Here is a 15,344-nt window from a genome sequence, read left to right as displayed (position 1 = left end):
ATGAAGGAGAAAAACCATATGATCATCTCAGGATACAGAAAAGCTTTTGACAAAATTCAACACCCATTTATGATAAAAAAAAACCCTCCAGAAAGTAGGCATAGAGGGAACTTACCTCAACATAATAAAGTCCATATATGACAAACCCACAGCCAACATTGTTCTCAATGGTGAACAACTGAAACCATTTCCTCTAAGATCAGGAACAAGACAAAGTTGTCCACTCTCACCGCTATTAGTCAACATAACTATGGAAGTTTTAGCCACAGCAATCAGAGAAGAAAAAGAAATAAAAGGAATCCAAACTGGAAGAGAAGAAGTAAAGCTGTCACTGTTTGCAGAGGACATGATACTATACATAGAGAATCCTAAAGATGCTACCAGAAAATTGCTAGAGCTAATCAATGAATTTGGTAAAGTTGCAGGATACAAAATTAATGCACAGAAATCTCTCACATTCCTAGACACTAATGATGAAAAATCTGAAAGAGAAATTAAGGAAACACTCCCATTTACCATTGCAACAAAAATAAAATACCTAGGAATAAACCTACCTAGGGAGACAAAAGACCTGTATGTGAAAACTCTAAGACACTGATGAAAGAAATTAAAGATGATACCAACAGCTGGAGAGATATACCATGTTCTTGGATTGGAAGAATCAATATTGTGAAAATGACTATACTACCCAAAGCAATCTACAGATTCAATGCAATCTCTATCAAACTACCAATGGCATTTTTCACAGACCTAGAACAAAAAATTTCACAATTTGTATGGAAACACAAAAGACCCCGAATAGCCAAAGCAATCTTTTTTCTTTTAATTTTTTTTTGTTTGTTTGTTTTTCAAAGCAATCTTGAGAAAGAAAAATGGAGCTGTAGTAATCAGGCTCCCAGACTTCAGACTATACTGCAAAGCTACAGTACTCAAGACAGTGTGGTACTGGCAGTAAAACAGAAATATAGATCAATGGAACAGGATAGAAAGCCCAGAGATAAACCCACGCACATATGGTCACCTTGATAAAGGAGGCAAGAATATACAGGGGAGAAAAGACAGCCTCTTCAATAAGTGGTGCAGGGAAAACCGGACAGCTACATGTAAAAGTATGAAATTAGAACACTTCCTAAGCTGCTCCGTGGCATGTGGGATCTTCCCGTACCGGGGCATGAACCCATGTCCCCTGCATTGGCAGGCAGACTCTCAACCACTGTGCCACCAGGGAAGCCCAGCAAGATCCTTTTTGACCCACTTCCTAGAGAAATGGAAATAAAAACAAAAATAAGCAAATGGGACCTAATGAAACTTAAAAGCTTTTGCACAGCAAAGGAAACTATAAACAAGACAAAAGGACAACCCTCAGAATGGGAGAAAATATTTGCAAATGAAGCAACTGACAAAGGATTCATCTCCAAAATTTATAAGCAGCTCATGTAGCTCAATATCCAAAAAACAAACAACTCAATCCAAAAATGGGCAGAAGACCTAAATAGACATTTCTCCAAAGAAGATATACAGATGCCAACCAACACATGAAAGGGTGCTCAACATCACTAATCATTGGAGAAATACAAATCAAAACTACAATGAGGTATCATCTCACACCAGTCAGAATGGCCATCATCAAAAAATCTACAAACAATAAATGCTGGAGAGGGTGTGGAGAAAAGGGAACCCTCTGGCACTGTTTGTGGGAACGTAAATTGATACAGCCACTATGGAGAACAGTATGGAGGTTCCTTAAGAAACTAAAAGTAGAACTACCATATGACCCAGCAATCCCACTACTGGGCATATACCCTGAGAAAGCCATAATTCAAAAAGAGTCATGTACCACAATGTTCATTGCAGCTCTATTTACAATAGCCAGGACATGGAAGCAGCCTAAGTGTCCATCAACAGATGAGTGGATAAAGAAGATGTGGCACATATATACAATGGAATATTACTCAGCCATAAAAAGAAACGAAACTGAGTTATTTGTAGTGAGGTGGATGGACCTAGAGTCTCATACAGAGTGAAGTAAGTCAGAAAGAGAAAAACAAATACTGTATGCTAACACAGATATATGGAATCTAAAAAAAAAAAAAAGGTTATGAAGAACCTAGGGGCTGGAGAGGAATAAAGATGCAGACGTAGAGAATGGACTTGAGGACACGGGGAGGGGCAAGGGTAAGCTGGGACAAAGTGAGAGAGTGACATGGACATATATACACTACCAAAGGTAAAATAGATAGCTAGTGGGAAGCAGCCACATAGCACAGGGAGATCAACTTGGTGCTTTGTGACCACCTAGAGGGGTGGGATAGGGAGGGTGGGAGGAAGACGCAAGAGGGAGGAGATATGGGGATATATGTATATGTATAGCTGATTCACTTTGTTTTAAAGCAGAAACTAACACACCATTTTAAAGCAATTATACTCCATTAAAGATATTAAAAAAAATAGAAAAAGTCACAAATAAACCACATCTAACAATAAAACAAAACAAAACAAAACAAAAAACCCAAAGTGTTGCTAGTTTAAAGAACTGGTAAGTTTATCAGATCGTAACCAAGCAATTCCTAGCCTTTAATTTCTAATTAATTCACCCATTCCAACCCAATTCCTCACTCCCAGGGACCAGAAAACCTTTTATAAATCAAAGATTTTATTTATTTATTTATTTATGGCTGCTCCAGGCAGCATGCAGGATCTTAATTCCCCCTGTATTGGGAACTTGTAGTCTCAACCACTGGACCGCCAGGGAAGTCCGAAGTCAAAGATTACTTGATGTCTACTAATGAAGAAATGTGAAAATATCACCCCCTTTAAAATTCTTTTCACACAGGACCAGATTCTGTAAAATGCCAAATATGCTAAGAATTGGGGACATTCATCTAATTTTTGCTTAAATCTCACTGTAAGCCCAATGGAACCTGAAGATATTTGAATTCTCTCTATTGCACACACACACAAATACATACACACAATTTTTTTTTTTACTAAAACTGAAATTGCAAGGCATTTCTCATCTGACTTGAGTAAAATTATCCTTAATATTTTTACACATCTCCAAAGGAAATCCTTTTTCAAAAAGCTAATCCCATTTATTTCTGTAGGAATTGGAGTACAAAATATAAAGTACCTAGACCTGAGATGTTGTAAATCATGAGTTGCTGTTTCCAAAGAATCTAAAGCTCAAACCACAAGGTTGATACACAGTCAAATTCCTGCATTTTGCTGCCTTTCTTCAAAACTCCAAACTCAAAACTTCACTGAAATAATTTCTAAAACAAGCTGAGGAAATGTGAGGCTACGTGTGCTGTCACACTTAATGCACTGAGGCCAGTTGTGTTAGGTATGTTCTGGGGTAAAGAGGAACAGGAACTGTATTCTTAAGATTTATATTAGACAATGGTCCAGCTCACTTTAATTTAAAAAATATAATAACATATAATTCATATACCATTCAACCATTACCACTATCTAATTCTAAAACATTTTCATCCCCCTCAAAAGAAATCCCATACCATTGGCAGTCGCTCTCCCTCTCCCCCAGCCCCTGGCAACCACTAATCTGCTTTCTGTCTCTATAGATTTGCCTGTTTTGGACATTTCATATAAATGGAATCGTATAATATATGGCCTTTGGTATTTGGCTTATTTTACTTAGCTTAATGTTTTCAAGGTTTATCCATGTTGTAGGAATATCAGCACTGCATCACTTTTATAGCTAAATTTCATTGTATGGGTGGATATACCATATTTTGTTTATCTATTCATCAACTGACGGACATTTGGATTGTTTCCACCTCTTGGCTATGTGAATAGCGCTGCTATGAGCATTTTTTTTTGAGTATCTGTTTTCCGTTCTTTTGAGACTATACCTAGAAGTGGTATGGTAATTTTATGTTTAACTTTTTGAGAAACTGCTAAACTGTTTTCCACAGCAGCTGCACCATTTTACATTCATACTAGCAATGTATGGGGATTCCAAGTTCTCCGCATTCTTGCCAACACTTGTTAATTGTCTGTCTTTTTGATTAAAGCTCTCCTAGTTGGTACAAAGTAATATCCCTTTGTGGTGCTGATTTTCATATTCCTGATGACTAATGATGTTGAGCATCTTTTCATGTGCTTCTTGGCCCTTTGTATATCTTCTTTGCAGAGATGTCTATCCAGATCCTTTGCCCACTTTTTACTTGGGTTACTTGTCTTTTTATTGTTATGATTTCATTTTGTGAGCTTGTCAAGAGCCAGACCCACACATCATCAATATTTAAGAATAAAAGAAACTGTTAGATTTCAATAGGGGGGAAAAAAATCCAGATTTCCTTTTCTTTCAACATAGAAAAAGATATACTTACTAGATTTCCTTTTAAACACACAGTAAAATGACTTAATTTTTAATATTTTTATGAGTTAAAATATTTAGATAGTTCAATTTTATTTGTAGTATATGAACTAACAATATCTACCTTACAGGGCTGTTGTAAGAACTAAATGGAATATAAATGGAATCATACAATATGTGGCCTTTGGTGTCTGGCTTATTTCATTGAGTTCACCACTGTATCCCTAGAGCTTCATATAGTGTATCGTATATAATAAGCACTCAAAAACAGAACGAATTTGCAAGTACCTAGTAGAGTCCCACAAGCACATCAGTAAATATGAGTTCCTCCCCTTCCTCTTTAGGAAACTTGAAGGAGGAAAGAATAACCACACTAGAAGAGCCCCTTGAACGATCTAGATTGTGGTACAATATGAGTTGAGTCGCTTGCCACTTAAATACTATGAGATTTATGGAGCCGAGAGGTTTAAAGGATGTGAATGTGGAATTCCACCTATCTTCAATGAAAAATGAATATGTTGGAGAATGCTTGGGTTTGAAAAGTTAAAAAGGTCCCCATAGGCTACAGTATTCCTAACTTTGTGACATTGAGTCACTTGTCAACAAATTTCCTGACTTGATGTTCTGAGTGTCAGTGAATTAGACACTCAGTGAGGAAGTGCCCATCATCACGGCGCCTTAAATGGAAAGTGGAAAAGCTAGCATGCGAGGCCTCTTAAGACACTGAGGTGGCTTGAAGACAGAGATATTGTTTATTTCCTGGAAGTGGTTGCAGGGGTACTGTCATAACTGATATTTTATAATTGATATTTTGATCGATAATTGCAATTTCAGGAATCTGTCTCATTATCCCCCAGCCTCCATATAACTAGTTTTATCCTCCAGAAATATTAAGAGGATATTGCATAAATCAGGAAAATTTATTTCCCACCTTCTCATATTATTAATGTCAATGCACACAGCTCAACACAACTAAAAAATCCTTTTTACACATCTTTATAAGCAGTATGAGACTCTGGACCTGAGAAGGGAATCTACTTATTGCAAACTGGAAATGTCATTCTCTGTGATATAAAATTGCCTGTTAGGAGCATGGCAGTTATACAGTTTAACTCTATACAGTTTAAATTAACACAACATGAATAGCTGAATGCACAAATTAAAAATCATTAGTTTTTTATACTTAAAATATAAAAAAGAAATATTTTAATTTTTAAAAAGTACTCTGTTAATCAACAAACTTCATGTTGCACTTTTTAAAAGAAGATCTGATTTTGATAAAAGAAGTATTTAAAATTGCTGAATAATAATCTTTGAAACAAAAGGAAACTTACCTCTTAAAGCTACTAGACACAGGCAAGCATTGTGAATCTACAAATCTCTTTTAGTTCCAAACCTAATCTGTAGTTAATTTCTTTTCTTCGGGACACACCAGGCAGAACTGAAAGACCAAGTTATTCTGGTAAATTTGATGAGCTCCCCAAGGTCAATGATTTGGAATACATCTTCTAGCAATGACCCGAGGCTTAACATCTGCTAATTCTGTGCTACTCTAAGACAGTTCTTACCTTACTGGGTCTGAAAAGCAGAATTTCCTTTTAACCTCTGGTATTTCTTAGCAGTTTCTGCCTGTGGTATGATCACCTGATGGTGTACTTTTAGCCAGCTGTGTGTATTCTTGGGGGGTTGTCTGTCTTAAAGAACATTCAGAAAAAAGGAATGGCTAGTTACAAACAGGTGATCGTGTTAGCAGAGGTTTATGGCAGAGTTAGACAAAAGCTATTGGAAAGAGGGTGTACATTGTGGAGGAGAGGGTAGCATATCCAATAATGTAAAAAATCATTAGAAATAAAACTGAAAAAAAAAAAAGACCTGTGAAGACAGGTAAATGGCTGTTTTTACCTAGGGATCAAATTCTTAGAAATTGAAGCCACGAAAGATAATTATGTGGCTTTGCAAGCACTCTTTTACTCAGAAACAGCAGTTTTTGTCTAATAAGGCTGCAGGTGCAGAGAGGTGGTAGATGATAGCCATGGAAACATCATCCCTGGGACAACTGGGTGCAGTGAGGGGTGGCAGGGTGGCCCACACACATGGGCAGAAGCCTGCCGTTGTTTTAACATGACCAGTCATATCCACGGCTCTCGCAGTAGTTAGTTCTAAATTGAATTTTGCTTCTCGGGTATGTTTTTCACTTGGGAAATTCAAAACGAGGTCAACAAAGAAATCCATGGCATTGGCATGTTTTAGACACTAGGTGGAATGAATAAGAGTTCTCAGGATTCAGGCAATTAAATTGGTTCATCTGCTTTATTCCCCAATCTCTTTATTATTTTTAAAAGCCTATTCTGGATTTTATTTCATAAAGTACTGTGTTCCTCTGAAGTTGTATGTGAATGCTACCCTTATAGGGATAAGGGTGTGGTTTCAAATACATGAGATAAAAGCTTGCCTGTTGACAAATACTACTTTTGTAAATTATATCTTTCCTCTCTTGTATTAGATATTTAAGGATCTCGAAAGTTTTTCTAAAAACATTTTCTTCAAAGTCATAGCATCCAACAAGGATGATTATGCTTATTATACTTACACGAGGCAGAAGTGGAGATTGTTGAAACAATTTGTCCAAATGATCTAACAAATTCACAATTGAGCTATAATGCATCCTGAATTGCTAGGGTACTATCTTAATGAATTTTGCTGCTGTTTGTTCAAATAAAACGGTATTGACTTTAAGGCAATCACAACTGAGATATAGTTCAAATTTCTAATAATTTTCTCAGCAATACAGTTTCATGTCTCACCTGGAAGTAAAAACATGTGTAAATGTGTTGAAATTGTATATTTTGGTAGTACAGTCTCTACATTTTCATAAATTAAAAAAATATTATAAGATGGGAGCTTAGTTGGGAGTCAAAGTAAGAAAAGATATATTAATATATAAGATCCTTCTTATACTTTTAATTTCTTGATACAATGGTAAAGTGAAGAAATCATAGAGCCCCATAGAGGTAAAAATATATTATGATATTGAGGCTAACTTTGAAAGCAGAACAATACCTGTGTCTCTATTAAGTAAACCTAAGAGGTGGGGTTTATTTGATTGGTTGACTGAATTTTTTAAATTCTGAATTTCCAGATGACCACCTCCACCAACTAGTTCCTTTGCTTCAGCGAGAGTACCGTTCATAGGCATAGATTATTTGTAGTGAACAATTACCCCATATTCACTTTCCTAAGATAAAGAAGGGATATAATTAGGCTAGATAACATCCCTATAATACTATAAAAATTACCAAAATTATGGTCATTGAGTTTCATTCTTATGGAGCAAGTAAAAGCAATTTTTAAAAATGACTGATTGAGGGCTTCCCTGGTGGCGCAGTGGTTGAGAGTCCGCCTGTCGATGCAGGGGACACGGGTTCGTGCCCCGGTCCAGGAAGATCCCACACGCCGCAGAGCGGCTGGGCCCGTGAGCCATGGCCACTGGGCCTGTGCGTCCGGAGCCTGTGCTCCGCAGCGGGAGAGGCCACAGCAGTGAGAGGCCCATGTACCGCAAAAAAAAAAAAAAAAAAAAAGACTGAAATGAATACTCCTTATGAGGGAAAACTGAAAATAAGTGCATAATTAAGCATATACAAAGAAAAACATCTTATTCAATAATTGTAACAGAACAATTAAATTTATATTGACTTTAACATCAATGATAAACATATGTTCAAACATTATTGTCAATTACCTACAGCATCACATTGTTATTGACAATTATTAGTCATAGCAAGACAAGCATTTTCATGAATACAAAATATCATGGAAAATGTCACAGAATGCAAAATAACACTTTGCAGTTGTCTAGTTCTTTTTGTTTATCAAAGTGTTTTCACATTTGCTATATTATTTTATTCTCAATTTTTAAATAATGAATTTTTTTATACCTCACGCATTTGCACATAATTAAAAATTTCTTTCCACTGAAGAAAAACTAACCAAATATCCAAAAACTCTTCTACCAGTTTTTTTTAACCTAAGTTGTTTTTCAAATGTTGCTCCTTTGATTAACTCCTGTCTCACTGTCTCTGCTTTCCCTTGTTTTATCCTCTGGGAAATATGCTGCTTCAGGAAAATCTTTATCCTCATGATCAGAATTCTTTCATGTTTTCTTTCCTTCTCCCACTGCAAAGGACCACTTAAAGTCTTCCTTGGTAACTATGGCATATTCTTCTTTGTATTATTATACCGATCATATTGTTTTGCCACCAGATGTATTGTATCGATACTACTCAGACTATTTCCTGTATTTCCCTAATTTGTACCTTTCACTCAGAACATAACATGGAGCAGAGACAATAAAGATTCAGTAAGGAATCAAGTTTAAAATCAATTGTGTTTGCTTTATGATAAAGGCTGTATCTATTTGCTCTGATTTCTTTTAAGACATCAGAAACACTATATTCTATACTTTCATGTTTTTATTACGACTATTCCTTGGTTGAAACAGCTGTAAAGTACATATAACAGTATGTACTTAATAAGTTGTTGTTAGCATAGAAATATCCTTAAGATACTATCTGCTGAATTGCCATTAAAATGAGTCACCAGTCTACATGAAACCAGACCTACCAAGATGATTACTTGTCTTATTTTTACACTTCTTCATTTAACATTTCCTCTGCCCAAACTAACATCTTATTGATTTTTGTGATGTTTTTACTGGGACAGTGGTATCAGTTACTTCTCCAGATTTATTGGTTTATAAAATCTTAGAACATCTGTGTTGAGTCTACTGGCTGGTATGACTGTACAAGTTAGAAGAACTTATAATCTCATCAGTACTATATTTGTTCAAGATTTGTGCATTCTCTATATGTTCGGTTGTTTAGTTGCACTCAGAAACCAGATTATCTACTACTTTATTCTTGATGTCATCTTGTGTACAAATTACCCAACCATGAATTTCCATGGAAATTATTTGTGGCAAATGTTGACTTGTATCGGCCAGAGACTTTTGCTTCCACCACTGCCATTGGTGCCCCTTGCATGTCTCATGATGACTGTTATAGTTCATGCTGAGGAAATGTGTGATTGACCATGAAAAAACACAGTGTCATTTTGACTTGTTTTATCTTTTTGAATTGGACTCTGTGAATGACTTGCTAAAACATATGTGGATTACTAGATCTACTATGAAATATCTATTCTCTTAGCCCTTTCACACTGTATTTTCTTAACAAGTTGTGGGAATAGGCTATAAGGGTGGATTTTAAGAGATAGTAATTGTTGCAAGGGTGGTCGCCACAGTACTATAAACTTCTTTACTGTCTTTACATGTTATAGTCACAGGCAATATTTGAACTTAATCCAGTGCCATTTCCATCTTGTTCGAATGAGAAAATGGCTCCTGTGGGAATTCTTTGACTGTTTCCACCTGCTACAGGGTATTAGCAGATTAGACCAAACATTGGGAGGTGCCCTGTGTCATCTAAGCGAACAACAGCACATTTGTTTGCCTTTCTACCTTCAAGGATATTTGAAGGTCAATTTCTGAAGAGAGTGTTTTATGAACATAAAAACAGCCATGTTCTTGTGTAGAAATGGACAGATACTTGACCCAAAGGAGGATCTTCCAACCATATAACTACAAATAGGAAAGAAAGCCTAACATGACAGTTTTCTTTGTGTCTGCTTTTTCAGCATGCTGAGGGCTTCACCCACCCCTAGACATCTCCCGCCCGGGGGGCGCCTGTCTTAGAGATGCCCAGGATTACATTGGAACTGTGAACAGCGGTCAGCGCTCTTATCCTACAATTGACACAGGAGAAAATCCAAAAGAAGAAGTGGTGAAAGAAGTGTTTTTTCTTTCCACAATTTTGCATTCTATAAAGGCTTGAAATGTGCAGGTTTCTCAATACTGTTTCTACACTGATAAATGACAATATAATAGCAATTAAATCATTTAATGGGTCGTATTCCTGGAATTTCTCATGTCCCCAATGCAGAAAGGATGGTAAGGATCTGCAGAAATCATGCAACTGGTCTTTATTTCCTTTTCCATAAAATGGAAAGCATAATGGGTAACTCCTTCTTATGTAATAGGATGTTTTATACATATTTAAGAAATGTTCATTGGGGACTTCCCTGGTGGCACAGTGGTTAAGAATCCACCTGCCAATGCAGGGGACACGGGTTCAATCCCTGGTCCGGGAAGGTCCCACATGCTGCGGAGCAAATAAGTCCGTGTGCCACAACTACTGAGCCTGTGCTCCACGAGCCACAACTACTGAGCCTGCACGCCTAGAGCCCCTGCTCCACAACAAGAGAAGCCACCACAATGAGAAGCCCACGCACTGCAACGAAGAGTAGCCCACGCTTGCTGCAACTAGAGAGAGTCTGCGCACAGCAACGAAGACCCAACGCAGCCAAAAATAAATAAATTTATAAAAAGAAATAAAAGAAATGCTCATTGAAGAAATGAATCCTATGGGCAGACAGCTCTTAAGATCCATAAATATCTTATTATGCTTGACATCCGTAATACTAGATGAAAGAAAATGCTTTTTCTTTTTACTTTCTTATTGAAGAAAACAATGATATTTTTAAAAAGTTGATATACCATGACAGCTGGCAGAAGACACTCAAAAGTGTGGTCTGTGAGGATTAGCATTACAGTAAACAGTAAATGGGTAATTGAAAGAGTGACTTGTTTGGGTTGTCAAAGGGTTTTGTGAGAGATGTAAGTGCTAATATTAGAGGCACATGGCTAATTCCATATGCCTCCAGAAAAAGGAGACTGCACTTGGGTTTGCTTATTGAAGAAGAAATTATTTTAAACAGTTGTGTCATGCCTCATTTTGTAGTTCATTTAAAAAAAAAAAAAAAAAGCTTAGCTTAAAATCGGTGAAGCCTGAGGAATAAAATCTCCATATGAATAAATATTCAAATATGTTTCTTGTCGAGAAACAAGGACCCTCAGTGACCAGGGTCCTGTCTTCTTGCTGTGGAGAGTTTTCCAGGTGTCCAGAGGAGGAGATGTGGCCAAGCTTCAGCTGGGCGCAGGTGCAGCCACTCTTCCACGGAGAAGGAACAATGTCCGGAGTTAGCTGACACTGGTTTGCCATACCCCATGGTGACTGCCCGTTGTTTGCCGGCTTTTGTCTATTCTTTGTGTACTGCTTGACTCAGCTTGAGCCAAAGAATCAGCAGCTAAAGCTGGAGCCTACCTTTCTGCAGAGAGCGTAACGTTTGATGTTTCTGGACATTTTTGCAACACATAACCCCTACCCCGAGCTCCTGCTGCCTTACAAGCACTTCTCACATGAAAGTACAAGACTTTAAAACGGTACCTTCCACACACTATACTCCCATTTAGGAGGCAAGCGGACAGTGTTACAGTGTTTTCTGACAGCTGGCTGTCCATCTGGTGTTTGATGTGTGGCAGAAAAGCACGGTGGGGTAATAAGGGAGATGCTGTTTCTCCAGGTGACAACCTGGCGTTCCTGAGAGCAGACTCCCCTGGGCTCCCTGACCTTCTGCACAGCGTGCTGCCTCTCCCCACAGGACCCTAGACTGTCCTCTTAGTGCAGCTAAGCTCTTTCTATGTGCCTACCTGGCTTTTCATTGATTCACAATTTCTTGATGACAACAAATATTTCAACCACTTTATGATGGTGCTGTCAGCATGAATGCGTTGGTAAAGGTTTTTAACAATTCCATTCTTTTTCAATTTTTATTTGTGCCTGAAATTCTCCTTTATTATTATTCGTGAACAGCTTCTGGTCTTTTCATTACATTTACGTTAGACAAAAAGCTATCACCTTGCAAACTGTGTCAGGCCAAAGATAAATTTTTTTAAACTTTGATAATTTTCAGTTTACTATGCTTGAAGTTTATAAATAGTTCAGATATATGAATACACATTGCTATATTATGCATACCCAGTTTAAGAATTGTTCAGAGAGATATCTTCAAAAACAACTACATTAAAAAAAACCTGTACTTAGTGTCTACAAAATGTTTTGCCTATGGACTGAGTGGAACATTCACTGCCACGTTCTTGTACCTTTCAGCAACCTTTCTCAGAGCCACCAGCAGACTTCCCCTTATGTCTTCTTTTTTTCTTTTGATCACACTGCGCCGTATGCAGGATTCCCTGACCAGGGATCCAACCTGCGCCCCCCCTGCAGTGGAAGCTCGGAGTCTTAACTACAGGACCGCCAGGGAAGTCCTAGACTTCACCTTATGTTTTATTGGCCAAAAAAGCATTGCTTGGGCTTCCCTGGTAGCGCAGTGGTTGAGAGTCCGCCTGCCGATGCGGGGGACACGGGTTCGTGCCCCGGTCTGGGAGGATCCCACATGCCGCGGAGCGGCTAGGCCCATGAGCCATGGCCACTGAGCCTGCGCGTCCAGAGCCTGTGCTCCACAACGGGAGAGGCCACAACGGTGAGAGGCCCGCATACCGCAAAAAAAAAAAAAAAAAAGCATTGCTTGCCCATGCCTAGGCCAAACCTGACAGAAGAATGGTGCCATGATAATTAACTTATATCAATCAAGACTCACCATCTAGGCTTGGAGCTGGTGCTAGCCCCTCCTGAAGGACATGGCTTCCCGGAAGAGGGAGACACCTGAAAGAAGTCAGAATTCATAGGAAGGAAGAAGGCGTGTAGGAAAAGGGGGGTCCAGAGTAAAGTTGGTAGGCAAGGTCACCTGTACACCCTATGCATAGAGTATAACAGTGTCCATGTCCTTGATTATATTTTAAGTGCAATTGAAATGTTTGTCTGTGATGGCTCCTGTTATATAGTCCCATCTCTTCTCAACTACCAAAATCAATAGTGAATTTATTGTGTATTTCTGTGGGGGGAGGTGAGAGCAGAGGAATGGAACAAAGTCCAATTAAACTCAGTTACTGCTAGTAGCTCCCCCAATATGCGTTCTCTCCTCTGCCTAAGGGCTCATTTGAATTAAGTCTGAATATTGAAATTACTAGTGTTCAGAAGTATGAATTAGACGGGCTTCCCAGGGAAACTATAACTATTCCTTACTCATGGTTGACCAGCAGGATCCCTGAAGAGTAAAGATAGAGCAAACAAATTGGCATTTAGAATTTGGGGCATTTTGATGAACCACATAGACTCTTTGCCACACATAAATTTTGGGGTGAGGAAGGAAGCCAACATACGAAAAAAGATGAAGAAAACTGGATGGAAGAAAATGGCAATGAATGAAAGGTGGAAGAGAGACAGTAACAGTGCACATATGTGAGAGGGAGGGAAGGAGCTGCGTGCTTTTGTCACTATTATGTTGCTATGGTAATGAAGCAAAATTGGGCTGATGCTGCTCTACTGGCTTTGTTTTGAATGAGAGACCAACTCTGAGCAAGCAGAATGACAAATGAAGTCTTCAGTAAGCCTAAAAGACAGTCTAACTGTATTTCATCTAAAATTTCAATGTAAACTTTATAAGAACTCCTACGTTCCTTTGAAATAATAAAATCTAAAAAGATTCTGAAGACTTACACAGTCATATTAAAGTTTCTTTTTGTGATTTAACAGTGAATGAAAACTTCTCAATTATAAAATACATGTTTGCTGCAGAAAAAATTTAAGTAAATAAATGAAAATAGCAGATGATAAAGAAAAAAGGGCACCTGATCCTGGCTGTTAATGTTTTCATGTGTAGCTCTTCAGTCTTTTCATTTATATGTTTTTACCAATTGGGATTGTACTTTATTTTTGTATGTTGAATATTTAGGTTAATTCTAGTTTTTCACTGTCTTAGCTTGGGCTTCTATTACAAATTACCATAGGGTGGGTGGCTTATACGACAAATATTTATTATTTCTCACAGTTCTGGAGGTTAGGAAGTCCAAGATCAAAGTGTCAGCAAATTCAGTGTCTGGTGAGAGTGTGCAGTGTCTCCTTGGTTTGCAGACAGCCACCTTCTGATCGTATCCTTACGTGGCACAGAGTAGAGAGAAAGAGAGGGCAAGCTCTCTTGCCTCTTCTTATAAGGGCACTACTCGCATTCATGAGAGCCCCATTCTCCTGACCTAATCACCTCCCAAAGGCCCCACTTCCAAATGCCGGGGGTTAGGGCTTCAACATTTGAAGTTTGGAGGAGTACAGATATTCAGTCCATAGCACACTGTTATAAATAAGGTTTCAAGGGAAAAATTTTACATACTTTTTTGTGTACCTCCATAAATTACCTACAGCTACTTGTGGCATATTGTAGACATTCAACAAATAGGAATTATCATTTTCAGCAACAACCACACCTAAGTTTAGTGTGGTCAATAATTACTTGTTGACTTATCAACTGGGGTTCCTCTTCGAATACTACAGAAGGTGCCCTGTAGGGATCCTGTTCAAGTATATGACTGGAGGGATTAGCAAGCCTTCTGCCGGAGGGTCCCACAAGGTGGCATTTACTTCTCCATGACTTTCAAACCTGATGCTTTGCAGAACCTGCAACAACCTATGCAGTCAGCATCTGGACATGCCAACTCACATAACTAAACTCACGGTAGAGATGGCTAAATTAATACCAAAATTTTAATCGGCAATGAGAAATGTAACTGCTAGGGAGATGGCGCATTTCCATCTGCACAACCAGTATTTTCTCCTTTTATAGTCAAACAACAACTGCCCACCGAAAATCACAAGTTTACTAACAAACAGAATCAGATGAGATGTATGTAGCCTTGTTATTCAGAGAGGTCACTCTCTTTCCCGGACATTTCATACAGCCTATCTCCAGTTTCAGTACCATATAATTCACTATACAAGTTTACCCTTTCTAAACACAATTTCCAGATCACCTTGATTGGAATTGTGGGGATTTCTAATTGTGGGGTTTAAGTCACACACTTATAGACAAAGTCTTGGTTTACTTCTTCAGATGGCTGTTCATTTTATGTGGATATCACTAGTTAACTCTAGGTAACTGGGTAACCGTATTTTTCTTTATCACCATATTCATCAATGGTCCCTGTTGGTTGGGCACTTTG

Source organism: Delphinapterus leucas, chromosome 2, assembly GCF_059928025.1.
Source record: "Delphinapterus leucas isolate spDelLeu-1000000601 "Yukka" chromosome 2, BTC_Dleu_Yukka2, whole genome shotgun sequence".
NCBI lineage: Eukaryota > Metazoa > Chordata > Mammalia > Artiodactyla > Monodontidae > Delphinapterus > Delphinapterus leucas.
Note: the sequence above shows the minus strand (reverse complement) of the source record.